Source organism: Saccopteryx leptura, chromosome 2, assembly GCF_036850995.1.
Source record: "Saccopteryx leptura isolate mSacLep1 chromosome 2, mSacLep1_pri_phased_curated, whole genome shotgun sequence".
In the NCBI taxonomy this organism is placed as follows: Eukaryota; Metazoa; Chordata; class Mammalia; order Chiroptera; family Emballonuridae; genus Saccopteryx; species Saccopteryx leptura.
The window spans coordinates 12,272,867-12,296,356 of NC_089504.1; the positions used below are offsets into that span (position 1 = coordinate 12,272,867).

At 42.1% G+C, this 23,490-nt stretch overlaps 1 protein-coding gene across 5 annotated transcripts in view; it reads right to left on the reverse strand.

Moving 5' to 3' along the window:
* The window catches only part of RABGAP1 (RAB GTPase activating protein 1), a 188,147-nt gene extending 164,657 nt beyond the window's left edge, over window positions 1-23,490 (reverse strand). The window contains exons 1-2 of one of the 5 annotated variants that reach the window (XM_066367221.1): window positions 23,355-23,490; window positions 17,637-17,762 (exon numbers count right to left, since the gene is read on the reverse strand). The gene's annotated coding sequence lies outside the window, so the exon portion shown is untranslated. Of the gene's footprint in view, window positions 1-4,227; window positions 4,260-11,550; window positions 11,606-11,870; window positions 11,967-17,636; window positions 17,763-23,354 lie in introns of those variants that run through there. The other 4 variants (XM_066367220.1, XM_066367224.1, XM_066367223.1 and 1 more) reach the window with 4 other exon arrangements.

Sequence of the window (23,490 nt, forward strand, 5' to 3'; positions counted from 1 at the left end):
TGCTTGGCTGGAGGGGGGGGTTCCAGCTGGGCCAGCAACCACAGGATCATTCTTATCTATGATACCGCACTCAAGCTGGCAAACCTGCACTCAAGCAACCTCAGTGTCCCAGGTCAATGCTCTAGCCACTGCGCCGCCCCTGGTCTGGCTAATGTAATTTCTAAAATTCAGATCTGATCAATATATCCCGCCCCTTTCTCAAAACCTTTCATTACTCCTGACTGAAAACAGAAAAAAAAAAAAAGCCTAGCATCTTATATCATTAGTTCTTCAAATCTAGAGTCAATCCATTGTTCCAGTCTTATCTCCTTCTACCAAACCGTACCAGACAACTCACTAAGTATGTCATGCTTTTTCATGCTTTCGAGCCTTTGCTCATGCTGTTTGATAAGCTAGGAATGTGTCTTCATGTCCCCAGTTAGTCATTCTCCCCCACCAGAAATCTGGTGATAAAATCAAGCATTCAATCTCCCCATTTCCCTCTGCAATAAATCTTTATTTCCCTCTAGAGTTCCTTATAAGGCTTTTTAATTCTACCACAGAATTATAGCATTTCTCACACAGTAAAATGTTATACCTTTTTTACTCCACTGTATTGATCATTACAGAAACTACCACGTATAAACCACATGGTAAATACTGGGAATATAATAAGCACACACAGCCCTGTGAAATACTTATGGACAGGGATCTTAAGATTTATTCCTATTATCTTTATATCCTATCTTTAGACTACTGTCAGTATTCAATTTGATTAGTTGAATAATACTCTTTCATCAGTGTTTAACAGGTAGAGTCTAAGTAATATGAGGACAAATCACAAATACATGTACAACATGCATGTGACTGGGGATGTGGAACAACTGGAATAAAGAGACTCAAAAAGAACCACCCTTGAGTGTGCCCGACTCTTCAACAAGTTGCCAAGTGTCACGGCCAAACAAATTAAACAACACCAAGTCACATATAGTACCTTGGATTTCCTTTGGACCAAAATACTCTTATCACTTCTCTCCCAATCCCCAGCATTTCTGTTGCTCAACCAGTGAACAGATGAGTACAGCCTTAGGGAATCTTAAGGGGGCTTAAATCACCTTACTAAATCTGAAGAGTTCTGATTTAACACCCAATTCGGTGCTAAGAAGCTTTACATGCATTAATACTAATCTTGTCTCTAACCTTGCCAGATAGGCATTAACTTCATTTGACAAACTGAGGCTCCACTGGTTCACTAACTTGCTTAAATTCAGAGAAAATTATGGAACTTAATCCAAATCCAGGTATCTAGGTGTCACTGTCCTTTTCTGAAATACATCTATCTCCTTGGCATTCCTATTACCATTACCTCCCCATTCTAATCCCTCCTCTTATGCTGCACCCAATGGTATCCTTCGAAAACACAGATCTGGTAAGATTGCTCTCTGCTCAGAAAAAGAACAAGATAAGAATAGTAAAAGGGCCCTGGCCGGTTGGCTCAGTGGTAGAGTGTCGGCCTGGCGTGCAGGAGTCCCGGGTTCGATTCCAGCCAGGGCACACAGGAGAAGTGCCCATCTGCTTCTCCACCGCTCCCCCTCTCCTTCCTCTCTGTCTCTCTCTTCCCCTCCCACAGCCAAGGCTCCACTGGAGCAAAGTTTGCCCGGGTGCTGAGGATGGCTCTGTGGCCTCTGCCTTAGGTACTAGAATGGCTCTGATTGCGGCAGAGCGACGCCCCAGATGGGCAGAGCATCGCCCCCTGGTGGGCATGCCGGGTGGATCCCGGTCGGGCGCATGCAGGAGTCTGTCTGACTGCCTTCCCGTTTCCAGCTTCGGGGAAAAAAAAAGAATAGTAAAAGAATCATATTTTGAAAATGCTGTAGCAGGCCAACTCTTGTGGGTTCAGCCCATTAAAATTAATCAAGTAGATAGCAAAGAAAACAAAGTATTTTTAAAAATCGTACTATGTTAATCTTAGCTTTTTTGTTTTTCCTGGGTTTTTTTTTTAATTTTTATTTATTTATTCATTTTAGAGAGGAGAGGGAGAGAGAGAGAGAGAGAGAGAAAGAGATAAGAGACAGAGAGAGAGAGAAGGGGGGAGGAGCTGGAAGCATCAACTCCCAAATGTGCCTTGACCAGGCAAGCCCAGTGTTTCGAACCAGCGACCTCAGCATTTCCAGGTCGACACTTTATCCACTGCGCCACCACAGGTCAGGCGTTTTTCCTGGCTCTTAAGTTTATTTCCCTACATTGGTTTTTCACATGCATTTCTCACAGCCTATCCCTGGAAAGGGTGGGACAAAGCTAATAAAACTCAATAGAAAATCATCCCGTCTTTATAAAAATAAATTCCTTTCCCCACTATACTTACTAACTGCTAAATAATAGATGTTTCTTCTTTTAAGTCTGACTCTGAATTTGAGAGCTATTTGACTTACTTCAGTGAGTTAAAGAGAACCATGTTGGTCAAATAAGTTTGTAAATATGATATATAGGTTTGCTCGCTTATAGTTTGCATTGGGTGTGGGGGGCAGGCTGTAAGCCGGCAGGGTTGTTATACCCTAAGGCTTACCTTTTAAGACTAAGGCTTTCCCACCTTAAGTGACTTTGTATCAGAGACATTCTTGTTTGTATACTGGATAAAAGGTTTTGATTTCTACACTATAAAATGGGGCAGACCGGGAGCTTGCTCTCTCTAGTTTCCTGAGATTAGCATTAGAGGAGAGAGCAGAGAAAGGTCACGTGAGGAGAAGAGAAGCAGCCAAGATGGCGGAGTGGTGCTGAAGGAGAAGCCAGTTTGTGCAGAGAGAAAGAGATGGGGAACAGAGGTGAATGAGACTGGTGAGGTAGAAACCTTTGATTCTAGGAAACTCGGATAAGTCAGTGGCTTTGGGAGCTCTGAATGGAAAGGGAAGTGTTTTCCCACTGTGTGTATTTCTTGCCTGCAGGGTGCAAGGTAGGATTAAAGATAATGGCCCACCAGTTCTTGGCTCCGTTGTTTCATTACCATCTGTCCGAAACAAATGTGAACCTGCATGGGCCAGGCAGCTGTGATGGTGGCCGTGACTATTGGCTTTACAAACCACTTTAATGTAAACTTTCTGAAAAAAATTTGATTAGCTTAGAAAAACAAAAAAAGAACTTATTCATTTTGGGATTACAGCAGTTAAAAGCAAGATAAACTAGTTTATCTAAGTCAGTCTTAGGTAAATTTTAACTTATAATGCTGCGGCAATTCACTTCCTTAAACTATGAAGTTACTCTTTTAGTTCAATTCCACATGAACTAAAAAAAAATAGAGACCTTAAGAATATAGGAATTTGTAAGACAATGGCTTTAAAGTTTAATTTTTAAAAGATTTTATAGCCTGACCTGTGGTGGCGCAGTGGATAAAGCGTCGACCTGGAAATGCTGAGGTCGCCAGTTCGAAACCCTGGGCTTGCCTGGTCAAGGCACATATGGGAGTTGATGCTTCCAGCTCCTCCCCCCTGTCTCTCTCTCCTTTCTCTCTCTCTCTCTCTCCTCTCTAAAATGAATAAATAAAAAATAAAAAAAATTTAAAAAAAGATTTTATAAGTTTTAGGCTGACCTATGGTGGTGCAGTGGATAAGAGTGTAGACCTGGAACATTGAGGTTTTTGGTTCAAAAGCCCTGGGCTTGCCTGACCAGGCGGTGGCAGTGGATAGAGCGTCGGACTGGGATGCGGAGGACCCAGGTTCGAGACCCCGAGGTTGCCAGCTTGAGCACGGGTTCATCTGATTTGAGCAAAGCTCACCAGGTTGGACCCAAGGTCGCTGGCTCGAGCAGGGGGTTGCTTGGTCTGCTGAAGGCCCACGGTCAAGGCACATATGAGAAAGCAATCAATGAACAACTAAGGTGTTGCAACTCACAACGAAAAACTAATAATTGATGCTTCTCATCTCTCTGTCTCTGACTCTCTCTCTGACTCTGTAAAAAAATTAAAAAAAAAATTTCTTTAAAAAAAAAAAAAGCCTGGGCTTGCCAGGTCAAAGCACAAATGACATAAGCAACAAAGCAAGCAATGAACTAAAGTGAAGCAACTATGAGTTGATACTTTTTGTCTCCCCCCCCAACCTTCCTCTATAACATAGTCTCTAAAAAAATTTTTTTTAAGTTTTAATCTTCTAAAATTGTGATTAAATACACATAAACTTTACCATTTTAGCCATATTTCAACATACAGTTAGTTCTATGGCAGTAAGTACATTCACAATGTTGTGCAACCATCCTTACCATCCATTGCTGTAACTTTTTCATCTTCTTCAGCTGCAACTCCCATTACTTTTTTGATTTTTAGAGAGACAGAGAAAGGGAGAGCAGGAGAGAGAGGGGGGAAGAGTGGGGAAGAAGGCAGGGACAGAAAGAATTATTCATTTGTTGTTCCACTTAGTTGTATACTCAACGGTTATCTCCTATTTGTGTCCAACCGGGAATGGAAACCACATTGGTGTTTCGGGACAATGTTCTGACTGAGCTGACTGGCCAGGTCTGAAGCTCCACCCATTAAACAATAAATCCTGTTCACCAACATTCTAGTTTCTATTTAGAAATCAGACTACTTTAGGCACCTCATATAAGCAGTGGAATTACTAATATTTGTCATTATGTGACTGGCTTACATCATTTCAAAGTTCATCTATGTTGTAGCATGTGTCAGAATTTCTTTGTTTTTAAGGTTGAATAACATCCCAATGTATGTATGTGTGCATGTATGTACGTACATATGTACCACATTTTGTTTATTCATTGGTCAATAAGTTTTAAGAGACTGGTTGTAACTTAATAGGATCTTTAGGATAAAACTCACAAAAATCAATACAATGAACTGCCAAAAGAAGACAGCCAATGCTTTCAGTTATTTCTCCCTTTCTCGTAAGTAATCAAGCTTCATCAATACTTTTAAAAGTTAACAGTCTGGGCCTGACCAGGCAGTGGCACAGTGGATGAAACATCGGCCTGGGACACTGAGGACCCAGGTTTGAAACCCTGAGATTGCTGGCTTCAAACCCAAGGTCGCTGGCTTGAGCAGGGGGTCACTGGCTCAACTGGAGCCCCGCCCCCCCATCAGGGCACATATGAGAAAGCAATCAATGAACAACTAAAGTGCAGCAACTGGGTTGAGGCTTCTTTTTTTTTTTTTTTGTATTTTTTCTGAAGCTGGAAACGGGGAGAGACAGTCAGACAGACTCCCGCATGCGCCGGACCGGGATCCACCCGGCACGCCCACCAGGGGTGACGCTCTGCCCACCAGGGGGCGATGCTCTGCCCCTCCGGAGCGTCGCTGTGCCGCGACCAGAGCCACTCTAGCACCTGGGGAAGAGGCCAAGGAGCCATCCCCAGCGCCCGGGCCATCTTTGCTCCAATGGAGCCTTGGCTGCGGGAGGGGAAGAGAGAGACAGAAAGGAAGGAGGGGGGGTGGAGAAGCAAATGGGCGCTTCTCCTATGTGCCCTGGCCAGGAATCGAACCCGGGTCCCCCGCACGCCAGGCCGACGCTCTACCGCTGAGCCAACCGGCCAGGGCCGGGTTGAGGCTTCTTATTCATCTCTCCCCCTTCCTGTCTGTTTCTCTTACTAAAAGGAAGGGGAAAAAAGTTATCAGTCTGCTACAGTATTTTTTAAAAAACCAACTGGGAGTGAAACTTCTCAGATGAATTGGATGAGGTTTAGTTTGTTTCCTCATATGTACAAGGGGACTGAACCCCTTCTATTCCTTTGTGAATGAGTATCCAGGAAAGGAGCAGGATGCCAGATGCTTTCCAGTCCTTATCTATGATGTAAACTTAATTAGTTCCATTTTTACAAGGGAAGAAACTGAGTCTCAGAGTCATTAAGTAGGTTACCTTAACTCATATACTCAGGAAGTGCCTGACTTGGGATATCTATATATTTCTGATTCCAAAGTTCACACTCTCCCCTCCTTTGTATCTTGATACTTCTAATAAAAGATACAAGATGTAAAAAGGGGATGAAATGCACACAAAACTCACTTAACACTGTGCTGATTAAGTACAATATTACAGACTCCTGAAGAAAATAACCTGTATGAGTGGTTTCCCCATGTTCCTGTGGGTATTTCAGAAAACAACACTTCCAATTTTTTCCAGAACTCTAGGTATGCTTCACTTCACCACATTATCTCTGAAACTAAATATTTAAATTTGGCTGCCATTTCCACAACAGAAACCTATTTCTGGGAATAAAGAAAAAGCTTAATATTAACGTACTAACCCATTCACAAGGTCAGATCATATTTCTCCCCTTGCTAAGGTTTTTTTTTAAACAGTACTCTTGCCTTTACTTTTTCTGGAATTATGTAATTTCAAAAACACATTTTAATTCAAACTGGTGTTTTATAAATAAAATATATGCATATTATTAAGTAATGCAGGATTATCCAAAAATTATTTCTAGACATATATAGTGCCTCATCCACAGTGAAGAAAATAAATCTATTCCATTTAGAATATCAACTAGTCTACACTCAGATCTGAAACATTTATTTATTTTTTTTTTTCTTAGGAAACGGGGAGGCAGACAGACTCCCGCATGCGCCCTGACCGGGATCCACCCGGCATGCCCACCAGGGGGGAATGCTCTGCCCATCTGGGGCATTGCTCTGTTGCAACCAGAGCCATTCTAGTGCCTGAGGCAGAGGCCACAGAGTCATCCTCAGTGCTCAGGCCAACTTTGCTCCAATGGAGCCTTGGCTGCAGGAGGGGAGGGGAAGAGAGACACAGAAAGGAAGGAGAGGGGGAGGGGTAGAGAAGCAGATGGGCTCCTCTCCTGTGTGCCCTGGCCGGGAATCGAACCCGGGACTTCTGCACGCCAGGCTGACGCTCTACCACTGAGCCAATCGTCCAGGGCTGAAACATTTATATTATACATTTCTCCATAAACTTAGAGAATTTAACGCCACACAAGCAAATAATTTAATAGACGAACACAGCCAAAGGTAAATGCAATAAATATGGTTTCTGCTTTCTCTGACCTCCAATTTTCATGGGAATGTATATAGGCAAACCACGAATGTTTGACAGAAAATACATTTTTCTGCACTTTCTAGTATATGGCTCTGGTCCACAGTTACACAAGGATGGTGGAACATTTAGTAAGTGTGAGCAATCAAACATTTTCTGAGCACCTTCATTAACAACACTGGAATAGGCACTGCATAAGATAAAAAAACTTCACAAATATTTAATTAAGTTCCACAGGTGTTTTTATGCTTATCTGAAAAGATGTTTTCTCACACTGAAAAGCAAAAATAATAATAATAATAATAATTTAAAAAAAGACTTTTTGCTAGAGAATGATTTTATACAGAAATCACATTTTTTCAATTCAGAGAACTGAATAGGTAAGTACAATAAATAACTTTTTTCTTCTGCAGATACATTAGAGGTCTATTCTTAGACAATCGCATATCACAGCAAAAGGGATTTATGTGGCACGTTCTAACTCTTACATTACCAGAATCCATTTATCAGCACACTTCAAGGGTATATGGCAGTTTATTACCTCTACAGTAAAAATATTAAAATGATTAACTCAAGGCTCTTCCCTACACCAATATTATACAAACATCCAACATTTAATTAAATTTTCCCTTGAATGCTGCCTCTTAAAACCCTTGATGATATTTACAATATGTCCCCAAAGGAAGATTCTATGTATCAATTCCTTTTCCTGAGACAAAAGGTCATCCTTAGAAAAAGGAAAACAAGACTTTAACCATAAGTTGATGGTTATAATTACCAAAATGTACAAATAATGGAAAATGGGGAAAAAGTGTTTTAAATAGTCCAATTATTATTAAGCCTTAAGAAGTAACATTTTGTTCAGTTACCACAGGAACTTGCTAATGTACCTTAAGAAATGCCAGATTTTAGTATGGAGAAGAACTTATTACCACAAAGATTAACAGATCCCAGCAGAGTAATGATTTATAAATAAAAGCTGATGTGACCTTAACTGGAGATACATACTCACGCACTAAGTCTTAAGACGTGCAAACCTCCAAATTCAGCAGCATAACCACACACTTAAGATACACATCTCATATTTTAGAGCCAAGATATATATCCTATTTAATGTCACTCATGAACTAATAAACAAGTTTTATTTTCACTTTTTTAATGAGCCATAGAAAAAGAAATTTGGCAGGAAAGTTAAGCCTTATAATACTATACTAGAACAATCTTCAAAAAATTCTCCCTGTTGCCTGACCAGGCAGTGGCGCAGTGGATAGAGCATCGGACTGGGATGCCGAGGACCCAGGTTTGAGACCACGAGGTTGCCAGTTTGAGCACGGGCTCATCTGGTTTGAGCAAAAGCTCACCAGCTTGGACCCAAGGTCGCTGGCTCTAGCAAGGGGTTACTCAGTCTGCTGAAGGCCCATGGTCAAGGCACATATGAGAAAGCAATCAATGAACAACTAAGGTGTCGCAATGAAAAACTGATGATTGATGCTTCTCATCTCCTTCCATTCCTGTCTTCTGTCCCTATCTATCCCTCTCTCTGACTCTCTCTCTGTCTCTATTAAAAAAAAAAAATTCTCACTGTTGATACCTCAGAGTATTACACAGGCTCTGGAAAGAGAAAAACTTCCTAGGCTAAATTCTATGAATTCAAGTATTCATGACTTGCAAACTGCCATATTTGGTCAGTCTTTGCACACAAAGAGAAACGTGGCTTTTAGGGTCAACAAGAATGGTTACAATGTAAGTTTAAATGTCTATCTAGTATTGTTTTGACTTATAAGCTTTCTAGAGAATAATGAGGATCATAAGAAAACTGGGGGTGGGGTGGGAGCAGAACATGGTAATCAAATTATTGAAAAAAGAAACAGATGTTAAATTGACATGCTATTTTTTTTTTCACATACAGCAATAGGCATGAGTCCTTAGTTTTGGGTTTTCTTTCTTTGGGATCTAACCATGGAAAACCAACAAAACAAGGTAGCTACATACAAAGCACCCAAATGCCATGACCAACACTGGTTTATGCATGTTGGTTAAATAAGCATTTCTTGCATTTCTGATATGAATTTTATATTCACTTACTTTTTATATATTTTATATTCATTTAATACACATGCTTGAAAAAGTTAATGTTATCTGATTATATTGAAAACTACAAAGATAACATTATGGCAAGTCCATGTCAGAACCTCGGTATACTCAACAATAGCACCAATTTAAAAGAAGTATTTTCTGAAGACTGTAGTCAAAGGTCACTTGTTAAAACAATTACTGTGAAATGATGAGAACTTCAAAGTAGGCTTTATTTTAGCTGGAAACATGCTCATTGAAAGACAATGACTTCTTTAAAAGAATCTGGGCTGTAAACTCTAGCTGGAAATATACTCAATAAAAGACAATGGCTTCTTTAAAGAATGCGGCTGTAAAGCTAATATATAAGGTCTACCGGAAAGTTCTGTCCGTTTTTGGAATAAAACAAAATACAAATTTTTCTTACCGTCAATAAACTTTATTAAATAATATAATTGCTATTATTATTGATTTATTGCCAGCGTGAGAGCAATTTGTATATCCCGTTTTTGAAAAATGTTTTATCTTTTGTTTTTTTGTTTTTCTTTTTTTCTTTTTATTTATTCATTTTAGAGAGGAGAGAGAGAGAGGAGAGAGAGACAGGGGGGAGGAGCTGGAAGCATCAACTCCCATATGTGCCTTGACCAGGCAAGTCAGGTTTTCGAACCAGCGACCTCAGCATTTCCAGGTCGACGCTTTATCCACTGCGCCACCACAGGTCAGGCTATGTTTTATCTTTTGATGCGAAAAACTGAACCAGTGCTTGTTTGATATCTTCTTCATTTTTGAATTTTTTGCCCTTCAAAAAATTTTGTAAGGACAAAAACAAGTGATAGTCGGAGGGTGCTAAGTCCGTGGAATATGGTGGATGCGACAGACATGCTTCTGTAGCATTTCTTTCTTGTTGAAATTCGTAAAAATTACAGTGGCGTAAATGAACTTTATCAGTAGCCATGGGTACATTATGGCTTCACACATAAGACTAACATGAATCAACTTTTAGTTAATTTGCTATGTCAGTATGTATACATTAAGTGATAAAAATAGAGAGGCACACATGCACCAAATAAACATGTGCTTACGTGTTGAAACTTGTTGTGATAGAAACGGACAGAACTTTCCGGTAGACCTTATATATTTGTGGAAAATCATGTCCCCCTCATGCAGATAATGTCATAATATACTTCTTACAATACACGGTAGAAAAGATAGGAAGCAGGTGTCTTCACTTTTAGTGTCACTAAATTTCCATTTAATCCAAATTAAACACCTGTAAACAGCTAATAGAATACTATGCCAAAAATGCCAAAATTCATATACAGTTGACAGGTTAACTATCCAGACAAATATACACCTTAACGCCAAGGAGTTAATTAACTGTAAACTGGGCTATAAAACTAAGAAAAGTGTACCAAAAATAGCAACAGTTTAATTTTAATTACAAATTTGAGTCTACAAATGCTATGAAAGCTACTTGTGAATTAAATGTTACCAATAAATACAAATCATGGATTCAATTTTTATTTATTGCAAACTGAGCTTTACAAAGAAAAACCATAAAGAATTCTCTCCCCTATTCATTTAATTTTTAAGTAAACCCTACTTGAAAGCTTTCAATATATATAAACCAGCACTCTCCACACACTTGAATTAAGGCCAACAGGTCCTTTGTTTAAAAAAAAAAAAAAAGTCGAATGTGCACTTCCTTGACACCTAAGCTTTTTTCAACTACTTTTCAAACATCAGTTTAATGTGACACAGTTCAATTCACCCTCCATTGTTTTTTACTTCCTAAACAAACAAAGCAGCTGGTGACACACACACACACCGACTCGGGACTTACTACTCCAGTTACACATATGTGAATACAGGTGTTTATTGGAATGAAAATATCAAACGAATTGTGAAACCTGTCCCTGACAGTTTTTTCCCCCATTAATAAAAGCAACAAAAGCTCAACGACCTCATATTCAAACTGGAAAAGGATTTTGAACTAACGGAGAACTACCAGTGTGAACACTAGTATCATCATCACTGTTGCTTTCAAAATAAATTAAAAGAATACCCTAGTAACCCTGGTATGTTAAAGTAGGTGCAGATGTTAAGTCTGAAATGTTAAGGACCAAAGCACTACCAGGCAATTGACAGCGAACTCCTGGAAGTCGGGTTATCCCCAGGTTCAACACCTGAAACCCTGAAGGTTCCCGCGACTCAAGACACAACAAGGAGACATTAGGAGCAGCTATTTTAAAGATGGGGCGAGTGGGATACCGAGGACACTTTAATTGCAGGCGGTGAAAATGAGATGATAAGACCAACACGAGATGGCAGAACCAACGAAATAAACTCAAGTCTTTCAAATTAGGCGCAGCCAGAAAGGCAGGCCGAGCCCGAGATCAGCCTAAATCAGACACACACGCCCTGAGTGCAATAGGGAGAAACTGAGGCGGAGGGAGCGGCCGATTCCCACATAAGACCTGCCCCAAAACAAACTCAAAAGACAAACCCGCTTCGCTGGGGGGCCAGAGGGCCGGCTGTCAGTGCAGGAGTCTGAAGACCGACACCCACCCGCGACAGGGGGAACCGGTTCGGGCAGGGGCTACGGGAGCATTCCCCCCTGCGCATGCGCCCTCTCCCCTCCGCCGCAGCTCCCCCTCCCCCCAATCACAGCTCCCCTCACAACCCGGTACGGCGAGGGAGCTGAGCGCAGTCTCGCCGGCCCAGCCCTGAGGGATGAGAACATAGGTTGGCTCCCTGCAGAGGCCGTCAGAGGATCCCCCCGAGCTTGGTGGAAAGGAGGTGGGTGGAGGGAAAACACGGCCCTACCCGACCAGCCGTCTCCTCCTCCGCTGCCCGCCGTTCGCCGTCCCGGAGGCCCCGTAGCCTGGGCCTCCCGAGCCGTCCTGCCCCCGTCTTCCCCGCCCCCTACTCACGTGAGACCAGCTTCTTCCGCCCTCCGCCCGCCTCCTCCCCAGTTTTATAGGTCCGTGGTTGAGCCGCGCCGCGCCATTGGCCCAGTAAAAGGCAACGAGGGCGTACTTCCTCTTCTCGAAGCCCCACCTGGGTCTTTAGCCCACCTCCGGCGTCTGCGCTTGCGCAGAACCTGTTCTGAGAGGCACACAGAACATTTCCATAGTGGCTGGGCTTGGATAGGCAGTGGCTATATGACTACATGAGAGACTGAAAGCAGGATTGGGGGTTTGGGGGCTTGGGGGCTTGGGAAAGCAGATTGGTAAGCACCTGTTAAGCCTAAGGAGAGGTGTACTATGCTAGAGCAAAGAATCCTCTGCTCACCTTTCAAGTGTACTGTTTTTTCAAAAGCACTCAACAATGTTATCCAACTCACCTGGCATTTATTGAGGGTGCACAGATGTGCCAAGGATTGTGATGGGTCCCAGATTATCTCCTTTGGCTTTACAACAAACACGTGAGAATATGAGTTTTCTCATTTAACAAAGGAGTCCAGCCTAAATTATAGAGTTCAGTCTAGAAGTAAAACTTCTGACTCTCAAGTCCAAGTGGCACTGGCCAAACCATCCACATCCCTTGAAATTGTTTGAGACACAATAGGACAGAAATGAACATGGCTGTATCAGTATTAATTGAAAATGCGGCTGGCATTTTATTCAAAAATCATTCAAAAGTGGTATACAGAGCAATAACAATATAATGAAGTTTAAAGACTCTGTCCTGAATAAATTTACAATGTAGCTGGAAAGAAAAGCAATGATTATTAAAGGTGCTACTTAAGTCTTGATAATTTATAAAATAATTCTACCACCTTTTCCTACTCTTTTCCTTTTTTAATTCAAATAGCCTATGTTCTTTTCCTGGTGAATGATTCATTCCTAATGTTTTCCTGTGTATAATGCATCCAAATCACCCAGAGAAAAAGCTGCGCTCTGTTCTTTTTTGGGACTTGTCTATTACATTAGGCTTGCTGAACTCCCTCGGGATAATAATTTGTTCATTTTCTCCTTATACACTTACATAATAATAACACACAGCCATTTAGACGTATTCAAATAATATATATAATATTAAGAAGAAAGTGAAATGCCCTGAACTCCTAACACCATGACCAAACTTTTAATATTCTGGTAACATACGCTCATGTATTTCACGATTCATATGTACATGACAAGGTATATATAGTATAATCTTAAGAAAAAAATTTAAAAGCATTAGAAAATCAGTGTAGTATTCCTTGGAGAAAAAAATATGAGATAAAAAAATAAAATCATCACTTCCCTATCCCCAATGTCAATACTTTAATATACACCCTTCTTTGTGTGTTTGACATAGTGTTTTTCAAGATGAGATCACACAGGATAGAAATCTACCTTATTCAATATTACTAATTGTGAGGCAGCCCTGTTAGGCTTGCGCCTGGGGTTACCAAGTGTAAGCACTTTGCTTGATTAATGTGTGAGTACGTGACAGACGCATGTGTGCCTAACCTATATAAGGCTATGGGTCAGAGGTCAGGAACCTTTTCGGTTGAGAGACCCATAAATGCCACATATTTTAAAATGTAATTCCGTGAGGGCCATACAACGACCTGTGTACGTTACGTATTATCCAATAAAAATTTGGTGTTGTCCTGGAGGACAGCTGTGATTGGCTCCAGCCACCCGCAACCATGAACATGAGTGGTAGAAAATGGATTGTAATACATGAGAATGTTTTTTGTTGTTGTTGTCTTTTGTGTATTTTTCTGAAGTTGGAAATGGGAAGGCAGTCAGACAGACTCCCGTATGCACCCGACCGGGATCCACCCAGCATGCCCACCAGGGGGCGATGCTCAGCCCATCTGGGGCATTGCTCTGTCGCGACCAGAGCCATTCTAGCGCCTGAGGCAGAGGCCATGGAGCCATCCTCAGCGCCCAGGCCAACTTTACTCCAATGGAGCCTTGGCTGTGCGAGGGGAAGAGAGAGACAGAGAGGAAGGAGAGGGGGAGGGGTGGAGAAGCAAATGGGCGCTTCTCCTGTGTGCCCTGGCCAGGAATCGAACCTGGACTCCTGCATGCCAGGCCGACGCTCTACCACTGAGCCAACCAGCCAGGGCTGAGAATGTTTTATATTTTTAACATATTATTTTTTTTATTAAAGATTTGTCTGTGAGCCAGATGCAGCCATCAAAAGAGCCACATCTGGCTCACAAGCCATAGGTTCCCGACCCCTGCTATGGGAGCTTTCGCTGGGGAGAAGTTGGGGATTGCGGATGCTCAGATTGCCTACCTGCCACTGTGAGGGGCCATTTTGTTGTTTGTTTGCCTGAGAAGTGGTTTATTTTACCCTGCCTGTGTGCTCAACTGCCATTGTGAGACTTTATTAAACAGAATGGCTCAACGCTTTTTGGCTCTGCAGCTTCTCTGCCGTCTCCCCGAAACCAATGTGAACCTGCCTGGCCTCGGCCACCGACATTACACTAATTCAGTAAATTTTTCTCTCATCTAATTCCTAGATCATATTCAAATTTTCTATCAACCTAATAATATTTTTACTGCTGAATTTCCAGAATCAGTAATACTTCAGTAAATTTTTCTCATTTAACTCCTACCTATGATTGAATTTTCTGTTGTCTGCAAACATTTATTTAATAGCTATTTTTCCGAAGTTAGTATCAAATCCAGGGCTACGCATTACATCTGGTTGTTATGCCCCTAAGTAATTTTTAACCTGGTCAGGCTTGACTTTAATCTGTTGATCCTTGAGATATCATTGGAAGTCATATCTCAAGAAAACAAAGCTTCTAGAAGAAGAAACTTAGTGACCTCTTGTGGAAGCAAGTTTTCGGGTACAGGCAGGGAAATTTGTACTTAAGGCGCAGTGGATAGAGCATTGGACTGGGATGCAGAAGGACCCAGGTTCGAGACCCCGCAGTCGCCAGCTTGAGTGCGGGCTCATCTGGTTTGAGCAAGGCTCACCAGCTTGGACCCAAGGTTGCTGGCTCCAGCAAGGGGTTGCTCGGTCTGCTGAAGGCCCCCGGTCAAGGAACATGTGAGAAAGCAATCAATGAACAACTAAGGTGTTACAATGCTCAATGAAAAACTAATGATTGATGCTTCTCATCTCTCTCCGTTCCTGTCTGTCTGTCCCTGTCTATCCCTCTCTCTGACTCTGTCTCTGTAAAAAATAAAAATAAATAAAAAAATAAAAAGTCAAACATTTGTGGGTAGCACATCATGGGTTATGTTTTATACTACATGGTCCATTATATTAGATGCAATGTTGACTACTAGGTTAGTGGTGACATACATATCATTTTTATCTGGGCTTCCATTTTTTAAATAGACTTTGTATATATACAGTCTATCTCAATGTCCACCAATCCTATATGTCTTAACATTTTATCCAATCACAGAAAATTTTTTGTTTACAATAATGCTCACCTTTTTACGGCATGCCGCTTTGTATCTTAGAACATATGGTTAGGGTGTATGAGTGGAATATGGGACTGGTCTGAAAGTGCTGTGGCAAACTAGAGTCAGAATGAGAAGGTCCCTGAATGCTAACACAAGGAAAATGAAGTTTAATCCATAGATATATGGCAGCCCTTATAGGTTTTTAAGGACAGTGCCAATATATCAATAAGATCTGGGTTTTTCAAAAGTCCATTCCTATAGGAGTACAGAAGGGAAAACGGGGATGGAGAGATGGGTCTGTACATAGAACAGTTTGGAGGCTAAGATCAGAAAGGCTTTAAGTACTGTGTTAGAAAATGGGAAAGATGTAGGTAGAGTGCAGAGCATTTACCTGGCAGCTATAGCTGATGCAATGCTGTGAGAACACTCCAGCAAGGATAAACCCTTCCTGGCACACCCTGGAGGGAGCTCGCCCGCTATACGGAAATGACTCAGCTCTAGCCAGACAGCCTTCTGACCTTTTTTGGCCATTTGTCCTAGTATAACATCCTATTGGCTGAACCCTTGTATATAAGCTAGTTTACTTCCTGAATAAAATGGATATGTGTCACTGAACCTGGTCCATGGAGTCGGGTCTTTGCATCTCTGTCATCCTCACCCCCGGCAGGGCTTGTCCACAGAATGAAGCCTGACCTGTGGTGGCGCAGTGGATAAAGCGTCGACCTGGAACACTGAGGTTGTCAGTTCAAAACCTAGAGCTTGCCTGGTCAAGACACACACGGGAGTTGATGCTTCCTATTCTGCCCCCTTCTATCTGTCTCTCTCTTGCTCCCTCTCCTCTCTTTCTCAAAATGAATAAATAAAAAAATTTTAAAAATTAAAAAAAAATGGGAAAGAAAAAATAGCTTTCAAGAACTACTTAAGAGAGAAATATCCTCAAGTCTATTGATTCTTTCATCTGTCTACTTAAATCTGATTTTTAACTCCTCTACTAATTTTTTTCATTTTTGTTACACTTTTCAAATACAGAATTTCATTTTTGTTTCTTTTTGAAATTTCTACCTCTTTAATGATAGTTTTAAAGTCTTTGTCTAGTAGATCTGAAATCTGGACTTTCTCTGAAATAGTTTCTGTTGATATATTTTGTTCCTTTAAATGGGCCATACTTTCCAGTTTCTTTGTTTGCCTTGCAATTCTTATTGAAAATTGAACATTTGCCTGATCAGGCGCTGGTGCAGTGGATAGAGTGTTGGCCTGTGACGCAGAGGACCCCGGCTTGAAACCCCAAGATCACCAGCTTGAGCACAGGGTCAACAGGTTGAGCGCAGGGTCACTAGCTTGAGCATGGGATCATAGACATGACCTCATGGTCAATAGCTTGAGACCAAAGGTCACTGGCTTGAAGCCCAAGGTCACTGACTTGAGCCAAAGTCACTGGCTGGAGCAAGGGGTCACTGGCTCAGTTGGAGCCCCTCGGACAGGGCACATAGGAGAAAGCAATCAATGATAACTAAGGTGCCACAACAAAGAATTGATGTTTCTCATCTCTCTCCCTTCCTATCTGTCTGTCCCCCACCACCCATCTCACAAAAAATAAAAGAAAAAAGAAAAAAAAAGAAAGAAAAGAAAAATTAACATTTGAAATTTGTAATGTGGTAGTCAAGAAATCAGATTCCACCCCTGCTCCAGGAGTTGCTGTAGTTTTTTGTTTGTTTGTTTTAATTTTTGAAGAATGTCTCTGTGTAAGGGATCAGGATCCTCCTGAGGTGAAAGCCTGAGTTCTCAGGTTTTATCTGAACCTTCATTTTTCCCTGGTTATACATAGAGGCTATCTAATTTCCACCATCTAAGTGGTTGCTTTTGAATGTCCTAATCCTTAAATGTCTGGTTCCCAAATGATGTAAAAAAAGAAAAACAAAAAACCAAAACAACAACCAAACAAGCAAAACAGGTTGTATTTCTTTAAATCTCCTGGAAACTAGTATACTTTATGTGAAACAATGACAGCAGCCTCTATGCCAGCTCCTCAGAACTGAAAAGCAAAAATCAACAATCATAACACAGAACCCCAGTATTTGAAGAACAAAGTTCTTATTTCCAATCCTGGCTCCAGCAAGTGTACTTGAAGATAAACATGGCCGCCTGCTATGGGCTGGAAGTATAGGAGATGGGGAGGTACTATCACAATGAAGGCTGACACTGACTGAAATTAACCTCAATTTACCATGTGTTCCCTTGGAAGATGCAAGTTTTCAAGTAGACTCCAGAGTTCCAAAATAGTTACTTCGGTTTCTGCCAGGACAATTGTTGTGTAGGTAGGGAGAGGAGTTCCCTGTGTTTCATACTCCATCTGAGGGGAAGAGGGGGGGCGGGAAGAAAAAAAAACATAAGGCATAAAGATATGTAGGACACTATCAAGAGAAACAATATACCCTTGTGGGAGTCTCAGGAAAACTCAGGAGAAGAAAGAAAGGAGAGAAAGAATAATTATCAAACAGTAGAAAGCCAAAGAGAAGAATCTTGGAAGCAGCGCAAGAAAGGTCACTATTCACATACAAGGGATCACCACGAGATAATCAGCCAATTTCTCATCTTAAACCCTGTAAACCAGAAAGCAGAGGGTTGATAATATTCAAAGTGCTGAAGGAAAAACAAACAAACCATTGACGAAGAATTCTATAGCCAGCAGAACTGTCCTTCAAAATTGAAGAAGAGCCTGACCAGGTGGTGGTGCAGTGGATAGAGCGTCAGGCTGGTACGTGGAGGGCCCAGGTTCAAAACCCGAGGTCGTCAGCTTGAGTGCAGGTTCATCAGCCTGACAAAAGGTTCATCCGGCCTGAGTGTGGGGTCACTGGCTAGAAGCCCAATGTCGCTGCCTTGAGAAAGGGGTCACTCACTCTGCTTAGTACCACCTCCATCAAAGCACATATGAGAAAGCAATCAATGAACAAATAAGGTGCCACAATGAAGAACTGATGCTTCTCATTTCTCTCCCTTCCTGTCTGTCCCTATCTGGCCCTCTCTCTGTTCTCCTGTCTCTCTCGGAAAAGAAATAAATAAATAAGAGGGAGAAAGGGGGGAAATGAGGGAGAAATTAATAAACTCTCTAATTTATAAAGAGCTAATGGATTTCATTACCATTAGTTACAACTGAACCTACCCTTCAAGAATGCTAAGAGAATCCTTAAGGTTAATGTGAACAGACACTTGAGCCGGACTGGTGATAGCACAGTGGACAGAGCATTGACCTGAGATGCTGAGGTTAAAAACCCTGTAGTCACTGGCTTGAGCATGGGCTCACCTGGCTTGAGTCCAGGCTCATGAGCTTGAGCACGAGGTCACCAGTTTGAGCGTAGGATCATCGACATGATCCCATGGTTGCTGGCTAGACCCCAATGGTCACTGGCTTGAAGCCCAAGGTCATTGGCTTGGGCAAGGGGTTACTGGCTCGATTGGAGCACTGCCACCACCATCAAGGCACATATGAGAAGCAATCAATGAGTAAGAGTGATACAACTGTGAATTGATGCTTCTCTTTTCATCTCTCTTTCTCTCTCAATCTCTCACTAAAACAAACAAACAAAAAACAACTTGAAAATAACTAGAAGCTATATGAAGAAATAAAGATCTTTCAAGAGTAATACATGGACAGGCCTGACTTGTGGTGGTGCAGTGGATCAAGCGTCAACCTGGAACACTGAGGTCGCCAGTTCAAAACCCTGGGCTTGCCCCGTCAAGGCACATATGGGAGTTGATGCTTCCTGCCCCTCCCTCTGCCCACATTCCCCCATCCTCACCTCTCTAAAATGAATAAATAAAATTTAAAAAAAAAAACTAAGCTTAATGTCACAGGTAATTAAAAAAAAAATTTTTTTTTTTTTTCATTTTTCTGAAGCTGGAAACAGGGAGAGACAGTCAGACAGACTCCCGCATGCGCCCGACCGGGATCCACCCGGCACGCCCACCATGGGGCGGCGCTCTGCCCACCAGGGGGCGATGCTCTGCCCATCCTGGGCGTCGCCATGTTGCGACCAGAGCCACTCTAGCGCCTGGGGCAGAGGCCACAGAGCCATCCCCAGCGCCCGGGCCATCTTTGCTCCAATGGAGCCTTGGCTGCGGGAGGGGAAGAGAGAGACAGAGAGGGAAAGCGCGGCGGAGGGGTGGAGAAGCAAATGGGTGCTTCTCCTGTGTGCCCTGGCCGGGAATCGAACCCGGGTCCTCCGCACGCTAGGCCAACGCTCTACCGCTGAGCCAACCGGCCAGGGCTAAAAAATTTTTTTTAAAAAGAGTAATACGTGGACAATTATAAAAGCAAGTATTACTATAATTATATTTTCTAAGTCAAATTCTTATTTTCTCCATAAAAGATATGCATAAAAATATTAATTTATATTATTGGACATACAATGTTTAAAGATGTAATCTATAACATCCATAACGGGAAGAGGGGAAAGAGGGGAAAGAGCTATGAGAAGTTTTTGTATGGTACTGAAGTTGCAACCAATTCCATTAGATTGTTATAAGTTTTGGCTATTCAATATAATTCTCATGGGAACCACAAAGAAAGTCTTGAAAGAAAATTATATGGAAGAAAGTGACAGGTGAATCAAAGTATTTCACTATAAAAATAAAGTATACACAGAAAAAGGCAGTAATAAAGAAAACACACAGAAGCTATAAGGCCTATGGAAAACAAATAGCAAAATGGCAGAAATAAATCCTTCACTATCGGCAATTACTTATTATGTAAATTGCTATAACCCTCCAATCGGAAGACAGAGATGGGCAGAATAGATTTAACAAACATAAATACAAACAAACAAAATCATAATCCAACTACATGCAGTCTAGAAGAAATTCACTTTAGATCTAAAGACATTAATAGGTTGAAAGTGAAAAGATTAAAAAAAAAAAGATATTCTATGCAAATAGTAATCAAAAGAGAGCTATGGGGATTATATACTAAGATCATGCAAAGCAGACTTTAAATTTTTTATAAAGGTTACAAGAGACAAAGAAGGATATCACATACTAAGAAAAGGTTCAATAAAGCAGATAATATAAAAACTATAAACATTTACACATCTATTAACATCAGCAAAATATATAATGAAAAAATGGGCTGAATGAAGGGAAAAATAAAAAGTTCTACAATAGCTGAAACTTCAATAACCTATTTCCTTTTTTTTTTTCTTCTGAAGTGATAAGCAAGGAGGCAGAGAGACAGATTTCCGCATGCACTAACTGGGATCCACCAGGTAAGCCTACTAGGGGGTGATGCTCTGCCCCTCTGGGGTGTTGCTCCGTTGCAACCAGAGCCATTCTAGCACTTGAGGCAGAGGCCATGAAGCCATCTTCAGCACCCGAGCCAACCTCGCTCCAATGGAGCCTTGGCTGAGGGAAGGAAAAAGAGAGATAGAGAGAAAGGGGAGGGGTGAAAGGTGGAGAAGCAGACCGGCACTTCTCCTGTGTGCTCTGACTGGGAATCAAACCTGGGACTTGCACATGCTGGGCCGACGCTCTACCACTGAGCTAACCAGCCAGGGTCAATACCCTATTTTTAATAAGGTAATAGAACAAGCAATAAAAGTTAAGGAAATAGGGGACTTGGACGTCACAATAAATCAAGTACACCTAACAGACTTTATAAAGAACAATCTACCTGGCTAGTGCCTCAGTGGATAGAGCATTGGCCCGTTGTACAGACACCCCCAGATGAAATCTGGTCAGGGCACACAGGAGAAGATTCCATCCGCTTCCTCCCACCTCCTTCTTTCCCTTTTCCCCTCCCACATCCAATGGCTCATTTGGTTGGAGTGTGCTGTGGCGGGGAGCTAAAGATAGGTAGGTTGGTCCAGGGCACCAGCCTCAGGCACTAAAAATAGCTTGGTACTGGACCATTGGCCCAAGACAGGGGGTTGAAGGGTAGATCCCAGTGGGGGTGCATGCAACAGTCTGCCTCACTATCTTCCCTCCTCTCACAGAAAAAAAAATTCAAAAAAGAACAATCTACCCAACAACAGCAGAATACATGTTCTTCCCCAGTTCACATGTTACATTCTCCCCACTACCAACAGCATATTAAAAGGATTATTTACTATTACCAAGTGGGATTTATCCCAAGAATGCAAGGGAGGTTTAACATAAAATCAATCAATGCAATATATTACATTTGAAAAAGTGAAGGGAAAAAATATGATCATCTCAATTGATACAGAAAAGGTACCTGACAGATTACAATCCCTTTTCTTTTTCTTTTTTTTTAATTTATTTATTTTTTACAGAGACAGAGAGTAAGTCAGAGAGAGGGATAGACAGACAGGAATGGAGAGAAATGAGAAGCATCAATCATCAGTTTTTCATTGCGACACCTTAGTTGTTCATTGATTGCTTTCTCATATGTGCCTTGACCACGGGCCTTCAGCAGACCAAGTAACCCCTTACTGGAGCCAGCGATCTTGGGTTCAAGCTGGTGAGCTTTTTGCTGAAACCAGATGAGCCCGCGCTCAAGCTGGCAACCTTGGAGTCTCGAACCTGGGTCCTCTGCATCCCAGCCCAATGCTCTATCCACTGCACCACCGCCTGGTCAGGCAACAATCCCTTTTCATAAGATCTCTCAAAAAAACTAGTTACAGAAAAAAAATTCCTCAACATGAAAAGGTATTTGCGTGGAAAGTCATTCTGTATTTAAGGACAGGAAGATTGAAAATTAAGTTGTCTAGGCCCTGGCCGGTTGGCTCACTGGTAGAGCGTCGGCCTGTATTGCAGGAGTCCCAGGTTCAATTCCCGGCCAGGGCACACAGGAGGAGCGCCCATTTGCTTCTCCACCCCTCCCCCTCTCCTTCCTCTCTGTCTCTCTCTTCCCCTCCCGCAGCCAAGGCTCCATTAGAGCAAAGTTGGCCCGGGCACTGAGGATGGCTCCATGGCCTCTGCCTCAGGCGCTAGAATGGCTCTGGTTGCAACAAAGCAACGCCGCAGATGGGCAGAGCATCGCTCCCTGGTGGGCATGCCGAGTGGATTCCGGTCGGGCGCATGCGGGAGTCTGTCTGACTGCCTCCCCGTTTCCAAATTCAGGAAAAAAAAAAAATTAAGCTGTCTATACTACCAAAAGTGATCTTCGAAATGTAAAAGCTGATACTCAAATGTATATGGAATTTCAAGGGGCACGAAATAGCCAAAACAATCTCGAAAAACAAAAAAATTCTCAAAACTTACTACAAATCTATAGCAATTAAAACATTATGTTACTAGCATAAGTAACATATAGTTCAATGTACTAGACTGAAGAGTCCAGAAATGAATCCTCACATATATATAGTCAGTTGATTTTCAACAAAGGTGCCAAGACCATTCAATGGGGAAAGGACAGTCTTTTCAACTCAAAAGTTCTGAAAAAACGCTGTCCACACACAGAAGAATGAAGTTAGATATAGCAGCGGTTATGACTATTCAATATTGTGAATGTACTGAATGCCACGAATCGTTACACTTATGAGTTATTAAAATGATACATACTATGTGTGTTCTACCACAATATGTACCACCAGCTCTCAAGTACGGAGAACCCAGTAAGCAATTGGATTGACAAGAAGGTAAGGAACGACACTGAAGTTTTCTGGTGGCAAAGCTTCGTCTTGGATGATGCCCTTCACCTATACAAGGACTATGAGGTAAGCAGATCCGCAGATGAACTTGAGGTAACTAAAAGGCACATTAACATTAGGACAATCAATGACAGATGTCTTTTAGGCAGTTGGCCCTGGAGCTCAGAAGAGCCATCTGGGGCTTACGAGAGAAATCTGTGAATGGTCAGTATACAGTAGGTAACGGAAATCACGAGAAAACGAGATCCCCGGGGAACACCCACATCCTAAAGCAAGGAGAGTAAACCTGTGTTCAAGGCCCCAAGGACGCGAGGTGCACATCCCTAGGAGGGACTTACCTAAGCTTCAGTGCAGAGGGGACTCAAGGCCCACGCAGGCAGCAGATGGTGGAAGCCCAGCCCGAGAGGAGCTGAGGAGCCGAACCCCAAACGATAAGGATGCTCCACACCCCATATCCTGGGAGCAGACACTGAC